Source organism: Schistocerca americana, chromosome 3 (genome assembly GCF_021461395.2).
Source record: "Schistocerca americana isolate TAMUIC-IGC-003095 chromosome 3, iqSchAmer2.1, whole genome shotgun sequence".
Lineage (NCBI taxonomy): Eukaryota > Metazoa > Arthropoda > Insecta > Orthoptera > Acrididae > Schistocerca > Schistocerca americana.
The window spans coordinates 597240734-597256277 of record NC_060121.1 but is presented as its reverse complement, the minus strand read 5'-3'; the positions used below and the strand labels follow the sequence as shown (position 1 = coordinate 597256277).

The 15544-nt window shown below is 36.9% G+C and overlaps 1 protein-coding gene across 1 annotated transcript in view; it reads right to left on the bottom strand.

Moving 5' to 3' along the window:
• The window catches only part of LOC124606859 (TGF-beta-activated kinase 1 and MAP3K7-binding protein 1-like), a 100413-nt gene extending 85617 nt beyond the window's left edge, over nucleotides 1–14796 (bottom strand). The window contains exon 1 of the mRNA XM_047138940.1: nucleotides 14656–14796. The gene's annotated coding sequence lies outside the window, so the exon portion shown is untranslated. The remainder of the gene's footprint in view (nucleotides 1–14655) is intronic.
• Between the last annotated feature and the right edge of the window lie 748 nt (nucleotides 14797–15544).

Here is a 15544-nt window from a genome sequence, read left to right as displayed (position 1 = left end):
GTATACACTCGCACACACACACACATATCCATCCACACATACACAGACACAAGCAGACATTTGTAAAATGTCTGCTTGTGTCTGTGTATGTGTGGATGGATATGTGTGTGTGTGTGCGAGTGTATACCTGTCCTTTTTTCCCCCTAAGGTAAGTCTTTCCGCTCCCGGGATTGGAATGACTCCTTACCCTCTCCCTTAAAACCCATATCCTTTTGTCTTTCCTTCTCCTTCCCTCTTTCCTGACGAGGCAACCATTGGTTGCGAAAGCTAGAATTTTGTGTGTATGTTTGTGTGTCTATCGACCTGCCAGCGCTTTTGTTTGGTAAGTTTCATCATCTTTCTTTTTAGATATGTTAAATAATTTAGTTATATGTGAATGTGTTGAGGTGAACTTCTTTAGCCAGTAATTTGCTATTTTATCATTTCCAGGGGCTTTCCAATTGTGTGTAGAATTAATTGCTCGGGTGACTTCATGTTGCAAAACTATCACTTCAGGCATTTGTGGTATCATCTTGTATGTGTCTGTTTCTGCTTGTATCCACCGTGCATGCCTCTTATGTTGTACCGGGTTTGACCATATGTTGCTCCAGAAGTGTTCCATGTCTGTTATGTTTGGTGGATTGTCTATTTTAATGTGTGTGTTATCTATTGTTTGGTAAAATCTCTTTTGGTTTGTGTTGAATGTTTGGTTTTGTTTCCTTCTATTTTCACTTTTTTTGTATCTTCTAAGTCGTCTGGCCAATGCTTGTAATTTCTGCTTCTTTTCATCTAATTGCTCTATTGCTTCTTGTTGTGAGATTTTACCTAACCTTTTTCGTTTTTTGTCTGATATTTCATTTCTTATAAATTGTGTTAGCTGTCCGATGTCTTTTCTCAGTTTTTCTATTCTGATCTGTAGCCTGTGTTGCCATGCTGGTTTTGTGGGTTTCTTCTGTGTGTTGGTTTGTTCTGATCTCTGCCTAGTGTGTATATTTAGTGTAGTGAGTGCTCCTATATAAACCAGTAGTTGTAACTCTTCCATAGTTGTATTTTCATTTATTTTGTTGTGTACGATTGTGTTGATAGATTTTATTGTTGTTTCGACTTGTGGGTTATTTGGCGGTCTATGCAAAAATGGTCTGATGTCTGTATTTGTGTCTTTGTATTCTATATATGTCAGCTGAAATTTCTCTTCTATATCTAACACGTGTGTCTCTTCGTGTTCTATTTGTGCTCGTTCTGGTGGCTGTCTTAAGATTTCGTTTTCCTCTGATTGTTTAATTGACGCGTGTTGGTCTTTGTTTGTTTGCTCTGGGATGTTTTTTGAGTCCATTACTGTATTTTCTTCTTCTTCTGATTGCACATTATTTTGTTCCAGTATTTGTTGTACTTGTTGTTTGATGTTTTCTAATTCTGACTTGGGTATCCTGTTATTTTTTATTATTACACGGATCTGATCAGCTAGTCGTTGTTCTGTTAAAAATTTTAATTCCGGGTATCTGGTAATAAATGTTGTGTATACTTGTTATCTGTATCCAGTTGTGTTGGTTCCTAGGTTTGTTGCTTGGTAATAACAGAACATGAGGTGTCGATTAACTTCATCTGACCATCTCATCCTCTGTCTTTGTTTTCCTTCTAGGGTGGTTGCAGGAAGCATATCCTGCAAAACACCTCTATTTGGATTTAAATCATTTTCCAGTTGGCTAGCAGTGTCGTTACCATTGTGGGCGGGCATAGGGTTCAAGCGTCGTCCCCGACCATGACGGCGCTTGTCCGAGGCTTCTTTAGTTCTGTCCTGAACCAAGTAATCACACTAAAAGGGGGGGTTAGCCCTATTAGTGGTTTGTTCTTTTCGTCGCCTTTTACGACTGGCAGAACATACCGGAGGCCTATTCTTTTAAATTATTATTATTATTATTATTATTACTATTGAATTAAATAGTTGGAATGTAATTTTTTATTTTTAATAATTTGCCACAACATTTTAATCATCATATTAAATTTTTTGTTTGCTCTTTTTCATTTGGAATCTATATCTATGTGGTTTTAATTATTTTTTATATATTAACTTTGTTTTAATTTCCATTTTATCATTTCATATTTTCATCCATGTTATTGCATTCTATTCCTCATGTTGCTTGTATTTTGTTTTATTCATAATCCCTTCTTTCATTTAAATCTTTGCGTGTGTTGTTTTGTCCACAGCGCAATACAAGTTTCTGTTTTAAGTGTCTGCAAGATGATGACCATCCAAAGAGATGAACTTCTTGTAACAAAAAACACATCTTTGACAAAACTGCACAGCCAGTATAAAGGGATTATTTTGTCTTTTATTTTGCAGCCAACAGATCTGCATTTCCTTATATTTAAATACTGTGATAGATAACTAAAAATAATCAAAATTATATCTACAAAGATTACAAACAAACGGCAAATGATATGAAGAAAAAATGAGAGCAAATAAAATAGTATGATGATTAAAGTGATGTACTAGAAATAAAAAAAAGTTAAACCAATTAACTGAATAAAAATAATAATCAAAGTTATTTTGATAAACATTTAAAAATAAAAATGGATGAATACCTGTCAAGATTGGAACCAACAATCTTTAGCATAACCAGAATAAGTCTTAGCCATTATGCTATGCCACCACTTTGAGAAATAACATTATTTTATGCGTCTTGCCCACCACATAAAATTGTCCATGTATTTGCAAGGAACAGAATAAGATAAGGGTGACAATTAGTAATGATACCGTGCAGGTTAGATCATTCTTTATTTAAAATTTGATGTGAATACAAAAGCACGTTATGTTGCTTTGCAGTGATGTGGACTGAGACCACCTTACAAAGATACGCTTGGCAAGGACACAGTTGATGGTCAAAGAGGTTCCTCTCTCGTGGCGTCCCCGCACTTTCATTCATATTGCAAGTGCTCACTTTTGGTTAAACCAAGGTAAGTAACGTTTGTCATCTCTCAAACAACATTAATGAATTGTGCCAAGGCTGCAGTTACAATAATCCTTGCTCATATTGACACAAAATGAGTTGTTTTCCTTGTATGTACCATGATTTCCATGTTTTGCTACATGCACAGGTTTTGTGCATGCTGCGCCGGCACGCAAGGACATCTAGGAATTTTTTGTTCACCAAGGACTGGAATGGCCTACCTCCTTTTTTATATACCTTGACCTGGCCATAGCTACACTTAGTGCTACCCATGCGATGTAGTGCCACGTCTCTACATTACAATAATTTTCAGTTATCAACTACAGGAAATTGCATATATGCAGTGTGTTTTACACAAGCATTGAGAACTAAAGCACAATCCACAAATGAAAGCACATTTCCTGAGTAGGAATTCGGGAAAGTTACAGAACAGGGTAGGGCTTAATCACATGACATTTGCATTCACGGTCATGGTACATTCTGTGGACAGAAAACGTCCATTTTCGTCTTGAAGGACATGTTTAAGCACAGAATTTCAGAGTATGGGCAACAGAAAATCCACATGCACATCAACTGGTACCACTTCAGTCTGCAATAGTGACTGTGTGGTGCAGGTTGACAGCATTGTTTATCTTAGGACCGCATTTTTTTGAGAAGATGGGTTCTGTGGGTCCTCTCACCTGTATCATCACTGGTAAACACATTCTAATCCTTGAACAGCATGGTTGTTTGAGCAGGATCATTTATTTGCAGGATGGCACTCCTCCACAGATTGCACAGCCAGTGGAGTGGACAATGCAGAGGCATTTCAGAAATGCTAAAATTATCAGCTGCCATTTCCCTACAGCCTAGCTGTCCAGATCACCTGATCTTAATCTGTGTGACTTCTGGCTGTGGGGTTATCTGAAAGATGTGTTTTGTTCTGCATCAATAATATGATGCACAAATTGAAATCATTCTGGGCAGTGGTGCTCTTTCTACACTATTTTGGAACTGGAACTTGAATTATGGACACCCTGCACGTGTCCCAAAATCCTACTGTAAATTGACATCAGTGACATGGGACTGTAACTCAGTAGATTACTCCCATTCCCTTTCCAGAGTATTGGTGTGGCCTGTGCAACTTTCCAGTTTTCAGGTGCAGTCCTTTCATCAAGCCAGTGTTGTATATGATTGCTAAGTGTGGAACTATTATTTGGCACACTGTGAAAGGAACCTAAGTGGTATACAATCTGGCCTGGAAGACATACCTTTATTAAGTGATTTAAGTTGCTTCACTAGCCGAGGGTACTGACTTCTAAGTTTCTCAGCCGTTCTTAATTCAAAATCTGGAATATTTACCTAGTCTTCTTGGGTAAAAGTAACTTCAGAAAACCACGTTCAGTAACTCCACGTTAGTGGCATGTCATCGGTAACATTACCATTGCTATTGTGTAGTGAAGGCAGTGATCGTGCCTTGCCATTGGTGTACTTTACATACAACCAGGCTCTCTGGATTTTCTGCCACATTTCGAGACAAAGATTCAGTATGGAAACAGTTAAAAATATCTCACTTTGAAGTTCACATAGAACTTTGACCTTCTGCAAAACATTGTCAGTCTTGGCGATTTTGCATTCTTTTACATTTTGCACACTTTTTTCATTGCTTCTATTTAACCTGTTTAGCGTATCATACATTAAGACAGAATACAAGTTCAAAATATTAAGACAAGTAGATTTTGTAGTGAATAACACATTAAAGTGTATGCTTGTGAATTAACACTGGAAAACATTTCACTTTTAATTATAATTTTTGTTGCGCCTGTCTGCAACACATGTCATCTTTATAGTGAGTAGCAATCTATACTTTTCCTGATTTTGTTCATCTTTAAGGAAGAATGACTTCATTGCTCAAAAATGTGCTGTAGGAATAATATGTGGTGTTCACACACAATCGTGTTGTAGACAACAGTTTAAGGAGGCAGGCATTTTGACAACTGCTTCACAGTATATTTATTCCACCATGGAGTCTGTTGTAAATAATCCACTGCAGTTCAAAAGGAACAATGATGTACATAATTACAGCATCAGAAGAAAAATGTCATTCATTACTCCACACCAAAGTTTTCTCCAGCATAAAAAAGAGGTGCACAATGCTGCACTAAATTTTTCAATGACTTACCCAGTGGTATAAAATGTCTGACAGAAAGCATACAGTAAAATATGAAAACAAACTGACAACGTTTCTCTTTGATAACTCCTTCTATCCCGCAGAAGAATTTCTGTTATTGTAATGTGTAAAATATGGTGGATAGGAATCACTATTTCACATCTGTATATCTTACTTATAAAAGACATAACTTCTGCATTTAGCCATATTTATATTTTACTTTTTGATGTGAATGTGAAATGACTGACCCCACATCATTACAATTTATCATGCAAATGATAAGTAACTACTCAACCAACCTTGGGGGATCAGTTCCACCTTTAATTAGTTTATTTGGTATAAATCTCCCAATTGCCATCCACACCATTTTGCCAATGACACTATTTCTTAGCATTTAAGCCACATGTGGTCTACGCTTACATAGTTTGTTTCGAAGGAATGGAGTCTGTCTCTTAGGAAAACATCAAGTGAAGTTGTATCTGCTTTTTAAAGTAGATATCCTCTGGTTTTTATGGTATTCAGTCTCACTACAATGACCTTGTTGTCACTAATCTCTGTGTCTGTCATGATGCTTCCTATCTGCCTAGGATTATTTGTTGCTAAGATATAAAGTATGTTCTCACAACCATTTACAGTTGGAGTAGGCATGTGAACTAGCTGTTGAAAATAATTTTCAGAGAAAGCATTTTTAACACAATTTTGGATGATGTTTTATGTCCATTACTAACTTTAAACGTGTTTTTTTATACCAACATATCAATGGTACACAGACTCTCAAGTTTTCTTTGAACCTATTAATAAGTGTATGCTCTCTATAAGGTGGCCCCAAGAAATCTATTGGCACATAGTACCGTACAAAAGTGAGAAATAGATCTGGAGGTCTGGAACAGTCCCGGCTGGTGGGTCACAGTTTTTCTACCACATGCATTCCAGATATGCTTTATAGAATTCAGATACTGAGACCCAGCTTGCCAGTACTGTAGTGGATAGCAGCACCTGCAAGAAATTGATCCATCCCATCATCTCAATGTGGATGGACATTATCACCCAGCAAAATGTATTCTGGATCACTTGCAGCTTTGAAGTCACATATTTGGTTGCAGTAGCGCACATCTCGAAACTTTTCTTCACCAGGGACCCATCACCAACAAACCAGACAATTTCCACTGTGTTCATGTGTCTGATGATTCCAACTTTGGTTGCCATGGTTCTGATGCTACAATGCTGTTCCAAATCTAAACTGCTGTAAAATCAGAATAAAGAGCCTCCTGCACACTTTAAGCAACAATGTTATGTCCAAAGCATATCATATTGGTGAGTTACAGTTGTCAGTTGTCTTGAGTAACTATAGTTTGTCCTTACACTGTGAATTCAGTGATGCATTTCTGTTTCAGGCAAATCCGAATGAGTTTGGGAACACATAAACTTAGAACTATAAGTTTTAAGTGTAGGGCAATGTTAACATGCTCCAGATTGGTGTGACACAAAGTTCTAATGTTTTCAGCATGGCATACAGAGACCATCAAGCAAAAATTTCATTTGTCTCCTTAGAATTCTGACATGTAAGAACAGGGAATCACAAACAATGTATTTGGGGCATTCAAAAAGAAACGAGCCAGAGGCATAATTACAGAAACGAGTACCTATATGTTAGAAGTATTGACCCTGGCTCTTGAGACACTTTTCCCACTGGGACACAAGGCAGTGAAAAGAAAACAGGAGAAAAAATTGAAAAATACATCCAACTGGTTGAGGAAGTCAAGGACATGTGGCATCAGGATAAAGTTGACATTATACCAATTATACTATCAACCACAGGAGTGATACCACACAATATCCACCAGTACATCAATGCAATACAGCTACATCCAAACTTATATATACAACTACAGAAATCCGTAATTATTGATACATGTTCAATCACGCGGAAGTTCCTAAATGCAATATAACATATACCGTACAGTTAAAAGAAAATCACGCTTGATCAAGGTCCGCGTCACTTTCCATTTTTGACCAGACATAACGTCTGATAAAAGAAAGAAAGAATAATAATAACAATAATAAACAAATAAATAAATCTTTATTAGTGGGGGCATTTCTCATTTGATGAAGACTGATGTACAGAAATTGTTGCACGTACAACAGTCTCAAAAGTGTGTAGTTTTCTTCCTTTGAAAAAAGTGAAAATGTTACATAGCAGCAGGAATGTATGTTAATTTTCCCTGTGAACAGCTCATTTATGAAATAAAGGACTAGTAGAAAACAAAGAGTCAAACTTAATAGACTGAAATTTTGTATGTTCTGTTATTCTGAGTTTGTGCAGAAGGTTCAGCAGGTCCTTTTGTGCTTTATATTGTGGAGCTATGATCCCATCATGTATGGAAGTGGAACTAACGATATAATATTTTCATTCTTCCTATATAATTCAAAATCACACAATACCAACAGAATAATTTTCATGTTAGCTTCTATTAGGACAACACTTTACAGGTCCTATTTGGCTTTCTCTGTAGAAAATCATTAAAAGGTAACAGGATATTAGCACTATCCAGCATATACCTATACAAACTCCTATGATGGACAAACTTCAAGTATGCTACCTATAAATCAAGATAAGGAACAACACAACCATGACACAAAGAAATGGAACCTCTTCCTTGTGCCCATACACAACACCATGGAATACAAATCAAAGCCACCATATGCAGGACCAAAAGCCCTGGAAAAACTCTCGTCATATTTGAGAGAGAGACAATAAAAATATTTTCAAAAACTATCCCAAAATCTTTTTGATAGTAAATTGTTACAATAGTATAAACAATTTTATGTACCTACAGTTTAAGACAAATTGCAACACAATTACTGAATCAAAAAGAAATTGAAGACTCCAAGTAAAAACCGGGGCAAGTCCATTTAATTAGGAAATGAATTATGAATTATAACACATTCTGACAGCCAGCTGTTGGTACTACAAGGCAATTAATAAGACTGTCAAATGATGTGGCAAGTCACTTTTAATGGCAACAGAAAAAAGTTCTGTGTTGGTCTTCTCCTGGAAAGAATGGGACAAGTCCAATGTTGCTTCCACTGTTTACATTACACCTATTGGGTTGCAACTGTTGATGTGATTGGTCAAGTTTCTTACTCAGTGTTGTTTCTTACATTAATAGTGACTCATTACTGCAAGATGAAGGTGAGAAGCCATTTTTTAATCAATTAGCTGAAAAGAGAAAAAGTTATAATAGAATGTGTAATGTTTGAAGAGACCTTATGTCTTCTGAGTTTGGCAGTCACTGCAAATGTTCACTGTTGGAATGTTTCAAACAACTCAAGTGCCAGAAACAAGAAGAGCTTATCAAGAACTTTAATTTTTTGGGTAACTGAAATGAACAATCTTCTTATTTAACCAGCTTCATTTCTGTGACATTATTTGCTCACAGAAGGTCAAGGCATGACAATTTCAGTGTCAGAGCTTGAACTTTCTGCACCATAAGAATCAAATGAAATGATACCATGAGTGAAATTCCTGCTTGCCAAAAGGCCGGCATTGCTTTCATGGGATAGCAAAGTTCAGACTGTACAATCGAGTATGAAGATACTGGAATATCTCTCAAGGACAAAAGAGGCATGCATGCTAATCAGCCTTGGAAACTATCCATAGAAAAAGAGGCAAGCATTATAAACTTCATAGGTGCTTTAAGGGAAGAAAGGACCACTACGACAAGGGAAAGAGAGGCAGAATTTACCTTCCAGAATAATTATCAATTAAAAGACACCATGAGCTATATAAATAAAAGTACCCTGAACTTCCTGTTGCATGTGGGATACACCGTAAAATATTTAGCAGCAAATTCAACTCATCATTTGGGTAACCAAATACTGATACCTCCTCAACATATGACAAATTTCAAGTAGTATTAAAAGGTTTTAATGTAAATATTTAACAAAATATCTCTGAAAAAGAAAAGAAATTACAAATAAAATTAAAATAATTAGTATGGAAGGCCAGGTCCACAAACTAAAAGCCTTTACGTTTTATCCAAGACAGCAAAAAAGTAGGTAAGAAAGTAAAAAGATAGTAGAAAATGAAGCAGTATGGATAAATTATCAGAAAACCCTATCCAATATCAGCACTAATGATATTTATTACAAGTGTCAATTATCATTTTACAGTTTCAAAATTCATCAAACATCCCCACTCCCTCCAAATTGCTGCTTGCATTCCATGTGATGTTGCATTCCGGCCCGAGATGCTGGAGTTGGCAGTTGTGCATGCGTGTGTGTGTGTGTGTGTGTGTGTGTGTGTGTGTGTGTGTGTGTGTGTGTGTGTGTGTGTGTGTGTGTGTGTGTGTGTTTTTTTTTTACTGTCGAAGGCTGTGGCTGAAAGCTATATGCGAGTCTCTTTTTAATCATGCCTGTCTGCGACTTGACATGTCTTTTTTACGATAAGTAGTTATCTATCTTTTCCTACATTGTTATATTCAGCAGTGGTGTAATATTTTTACACTTACACTGGAAGGGAAGAAAGGAATGAATGGATCTTCATTCCTTTATTTCTTTTTTAAATCTGTGACTCAAGCTCAGAACAGCATAAGAACTATGCAGTGTTCTTATACTTCCACTATGTCATTCACATCATTAAGAGATCAGATAGCATCAAAATTGTATTTCTAATATGAGGACACCCTTACTTGTAAAGTGGTAAACACTTTGGTTTGATAAAAAGAAGACTACTGCAGAGTTACCAAAAGACTAAGTAAATGCTTTTCTAACCACAGGATAGAATCCAAGGCCTTACCAAATCGTTGCTGTTCAACAGGGAATTATGCAAAATTGAATGACCTTTTTAAAAACAGCCAAAGTGTTCTTTCAGGACACAATGATTCAGAGAAGCTCTGGTTGTGAAGACAAATACAGGACTGCTTACAATGGATCCTGGACGCAAGTAGATTTGGAAAGTTTTGGTGGTTTACAACTAGACACCAAGTCTGAGAGTCAACTGCAACAACATGATGAATTCTTATCGCCTCATTGAGCATATACTGGTAACCACCAACAGTACCCGCATTTCAACAGCTGCCATCCCATGCACATCACAAAATCCCTCCAATACAGCCTAGCGAGCAGTGTACGGTATATATGCAGTGATGAGAACTCCCTTGCCCAGGCCTTCACATACAGGCAATACCCCCAAACCTAGTCCTGTGCCATAGCCTCACACACCCCCAACCTTCCCACCACTGCCAAGAATCAGCAACAAAGGAGTGATCCCTTGTCACCCAGTATCACCCTGGACTGGTAAAACTGTAACATATCCTTCACCAGAGCTTTGATTGCTTCTCATCCTGCCCTGAAATGACGGACGTTCTACTCAAGATCCTTCTCAACCCTTCTAAAGTGGTGTTCTGCTGCCCACCCAACCTACACAACATCCTAATCCATCCCTATGCCACATCCACTCCCAAACTCTTGCCACATGGGTGTGAGGTGTAAGATCTGCCCAATCCACCCACTCAGGACCTTCTACACCAGACCTGTTGCAGGTTTATCTTACTCCATCAGAAGCTGGGCCAGTCCTGTCACAGGCTTATCCCACTCCACAGAGGAAAGGCCACTTGTTAAAGCAGCTGCTGAGAACACTGCAAAGTATGACAACCAACCAGCTGTCCAGCAGGATGACCGGCCATTTCCAAATTGTTGCCAAGAACAAAACTGATGACCTGGTAATACAAGATGCAGCTGAGCACAACATGCTCAGTTTCAATGGCTGCTTTACAACCAGACCATCTGGATCTTTCACTCCACCACCAGTTTCTCTGAACTGTGTAGATGGAAGTTATTTTTACAACACATCCTCCACTTTTGTAATTGTCCTGGCCTGATCTCATGTAATCTACTGCACCCCCCACCCAACAGTTTCCCCTTCCTCCATCCTGTTAGACCCTCCCAATTCATGCCCCCACACCCCCTTCAGTGTGCATCGCTCCCCACCGGCCACTACAATCATGCACTACATGCCAGACCCATATAGCTGCTACAACTCCCTCCCACACTCCTAGCTTGCAAACTGGCTGCCTCCCTCTTAGCCACTCATCTCCAGTCCCTCTCCCTGCCTCCCTCTGCTCACCCCATCCAACACAACTGCCACCACAGCCAGTCCACCTGCCGAAATACAGCATTGGTCCAGTCAGTTCCATGTCCTTTAATCCAAATAAATTTATTTTCCATCAGATTATGCATTTTAGCTAGCTGTTGATAGACATCAGACAGGCAATTTAAAATCCTCAGATATTTAGGAACAAAGTAAAAGAAGTGCCTTATTAACCAACTTATCTATAATTCATCAGAATACTCGGACTTGTAGATGTAACTTTCAGTTAATGCTAATTCTCATATTGAACAGGTTAAAACTGATAGTCATCTGGGTAAAGTTGCATACATGCTTAGTTTAAAATATAAGATGATAATAGCAGTTCTTCTTCTTTGTCTTCTAACTGCTGATGATACAAACATCATTATTAATTCAGTCAAAGAAACTCCAATAGAAAATGACACAAATAATGACTTTGGAAAAATTATTGATTAGTTTTCTGTGAATGAGCTTGCTCTGGACTTTGAAAAAACATGGTACATCCAATTTTCTACTACAAGGAGTACAGTTCCTTCAATAAATATAACACATCAACAGAAGTCGATAGCCAGGGTAGAGCATACTAAGTTCTTGTATGAACATATAGATGAGAATCTTAATTGGAAAATTCATATCTTGGATCTCCCAAAGCAACTAGGTTCAGCAACTTTTACAATCAGAATAATTGCCAATTTTGAGGATATAGAAATTAGCAAGCTAACATACTTTGAATATTTTCACTCTCTGATGTCATATCTCAACACTTAGGCAAAAAGTGTTCACTCATCAAAAGAGAATGGTTAGAATAACGTGTGGGGCTCATAATCACACATCTTGTAGGCATCTGTCTAAAAGGAAATTTGTTCTCAACAACATGGACCAGTTTTAAAAACAACATGACATTCATGATTGTAATAACATAGGAAAGAAAGACTTACACTATCTTCTACTTAAACTATCTTTGACACAGAAAGGGGTAAAATATGCCGCTGTACAACTTTTTGATAAATTACCATATGAAATAAAATGTCTGACAGACAGCAGTAATAGTTTTACAAATAAATTGAAATCATATCTCCTTCACAGCTCCTTCTATACTGTAGAGGAATTTTTGAATAGGAATAAATAAATCTATATGTATAATATACGAATTTTGCCATTTAAGGGAATTGGATAGGTAACAAAAAAATTAAAAGACCTTGATCCATGTGTGCATTTCTTATACTCTTGACACATTACACATCATAACAGTTACCGTGAACTTGATCAATGGAACACATAACTAACTAACTAAATAGTAGCTTTTCTACCACCAAATGTATACAAAAAAGGAGGAGGAGAACGTTGTGCCACCTGCATATCAATAAGTGATAGGGGTTTCACTTCAAGGCAGGCTGGAAATGAAAGAAAAAGCTTTAGGAAACTAAAAATAAATAAATATTTTTTTTAATGTGATATAAAAATGAAACAACAAGAAAATATGAAAGCAGTCCAAACAAGAAAATATGAAAGCAGTCCATTCAATAGCATACATCTGTGAAATCAGAATCAGCTGTTGTTAAGTAAATTCAATAACATGTTGCTAGGTATGCTTTCCATAAGTACTAAACAAGATTCCAGAATGAGAAAATTTTTTACTAAACATGATGTTGCTGCTCAAGGAGAACATCAGCCCCACTGAAGGCATCCAGCATGTGACGAGGGTTCATGCAATTTCACAATGCCAGTTTCAGCTGGTCCAAATCAAGTTCAGTTGGATTCATATCAGCTCAGGCTTTTCCATGCAGCTGACATTTGCCTTCTGAAGAAAGATGTTCAGAATTTGATGGCAACTGGAAGATGGCAATTCTTGAAGCACTTTTATGCACTGCTTATAAGAACTTGGAAACATAATTCAATTTCATTAAGCAGTTAAAATTAGATTTTGTACTAGTTGTGGAATGTAAATTTTTGGTCAGTCCTGTATTGGCCTACAACAAACATTTACTGTGTCTCAGAATTGTGAACAAAATCTTGAAACGGTATTACATGTCACATTCAATATTGCTGAGACAAGGAAGTCCAAAACTTCTACCTGTAATATGCGGTAAACATTTTGTTTCTATTGCATTACATTGTAAGTTTCATTGGGAGAGTAAACTGCGCTTACAATGAATGATGAGTTACAATGGCTCTAATGCAGTGCTTTATATATCTATGGCTCTCATGTTTGTTTCAATGAGGGAGTACCTACTCCTTTCATATACATACAGCATCATTCTATTCTATGGTGACGTCTTTGAATTTAAAATCACTGCTTACATTTTTCCCTTTCTGCTGATGAACTTTCAGTTTAGGAAGCTATTATAATTTTAGACACAATAAGACACGTAAAGCAAGGTAGAGAACGGAATGCTGAATGTAAAATATAGACCTCCTAAGAAAGAAATTTCATACCACATGACAAGATAATAACATATTGGATAAACTACCCACTACCAAACCACCTGTCTGCAGCACAGTTACAAAGAGCATTGGATTAGTCAACAGCAAATTGTCATTAGGCAGACTGTTAATGGGGCTCAAAAGTCTGTTGGGCAATAAAATGTTTTCGTTTTAAAAGTCTGATCAAATGACAAGTCTAGTAACAGCATTAGAAAGCCTTTACAGTGTCAATATGTACAGCTGAAGATACGGAAAAGTTAAATAAAATAAAAGCAATATGACGAAACTTGCTGTAGTTACACGGCATTCAAAACATATCTGAGTAAAATTATACATAGAAGCTATCAAAGTTTTGGGAATATTAAATATAATTAATGATTTTGCACTGTCAATTCAAAATATTCTTTGCTATTCATCTGTTAAATCAAGCGCTTTATATTTTCGCTGGTGTTGACGAACGCCTACTGTATTGGAACAGATCCGTCTAATTAACGATAGCAAAATAACTGTTTATTTTGCACATATAATTAGCAAATTAAGTTTTCGTATGGTCTATGCCAATCCCTTCACTACAATCCAAGTACTTCAATTGATTTATTTATATATCTATTTCGGTCAAGAGTCTTGATCGGCCAGACATAGTAAAATTATTGTTTCAGATGCACTGTGAAACCAGTTTTCAATGAAATATCGCAATTGTAAAACTAGGCAGAAAAGCGTCGGCTCAAACTGGAAATTCATATTTGCTAGGCTCTCATATCGGGGTAAAGCGTGCAACTACTATATTTTGTTCTCGGTAAACTATCTATCGTTTATGCCTGTCATGCTACCAAGAACTTTCACCAGTCAAGCAATGAAAAAAAATATAATTAACATTTAAAACAGAAAGGATTAACAGAATCTTTTATAGATCTTGTGAGGCCTTTTCTTCTCATTTTCCATATGAATATACTGCAATTGTGACTTCGCAATTGCACCCTACATAAAAGTTTTTTTAAATAACGGCAAGCATGAAAATGACTTACCATCAGCAACGAATTACACGGAAGGGGCAAAAGTTGCAGACAACATACTCTGTCACATTATACTTTTATTTACAAACACATTACACAATGTAAACATGTGAAAACAATTGCAGGCAATAGCAGCCACCCATCAAGATTGCCAACACAATTTTGTTACAAATTCCTATATTAACACAGACGAGTATTTTCTAGGTTGCGCAAAAAATTCAGTTTACATGCATAGTCAGCAATCTGACGTCCAATGTTGGTTACACGACAGCTTTAAACTTTCTCATGCATTAATTTCTTCACCTATAGGAGTAACATTATGTTGCTAATGTACATTTTTCAAAAATGCATATTGTCAATCTTCTACTATCTCGTCGGCTCGTTTCTCTTTGGATCAAATGAAGTACAATCCACAGTCTAACAAACAGTCGCAACCTGTCTCGTTTTTGTTACCCAAGCGATAGCAGCGCTCCAAGTGGCCAGCAAGCAACGCTTCAGAATACGAGATCGAATGAGGGCGAACCTAATGTTTAGATTGATTTGTAACATCATTTTTTTATGATAGGGAATGTAGGTAGTGCCATAAAATCGACAGTAACTAAAAAATTACAACGCATTTGTGAGTATTTAGTTTCCTAAGGACATTAGGAGATACGAAACGGTGCACGACAGGACAGTTTACTTACGATTCTCTTGTAACGTAGACATTTACTGAATAATGTCGTTTTCCTTTAAGAACAATAAATTGCTAGTAAACACCAGGTGTGCCGACCTTTTACAGAAATACGTCGTATATCAAACCAACAAAGCAGAGTTTGGTTCGCTACACTTTCAGCCTATTCCGTGAATGTGGAAATCTATATGGAATATAATACTGGTACCAACATTATTTAACGTATCG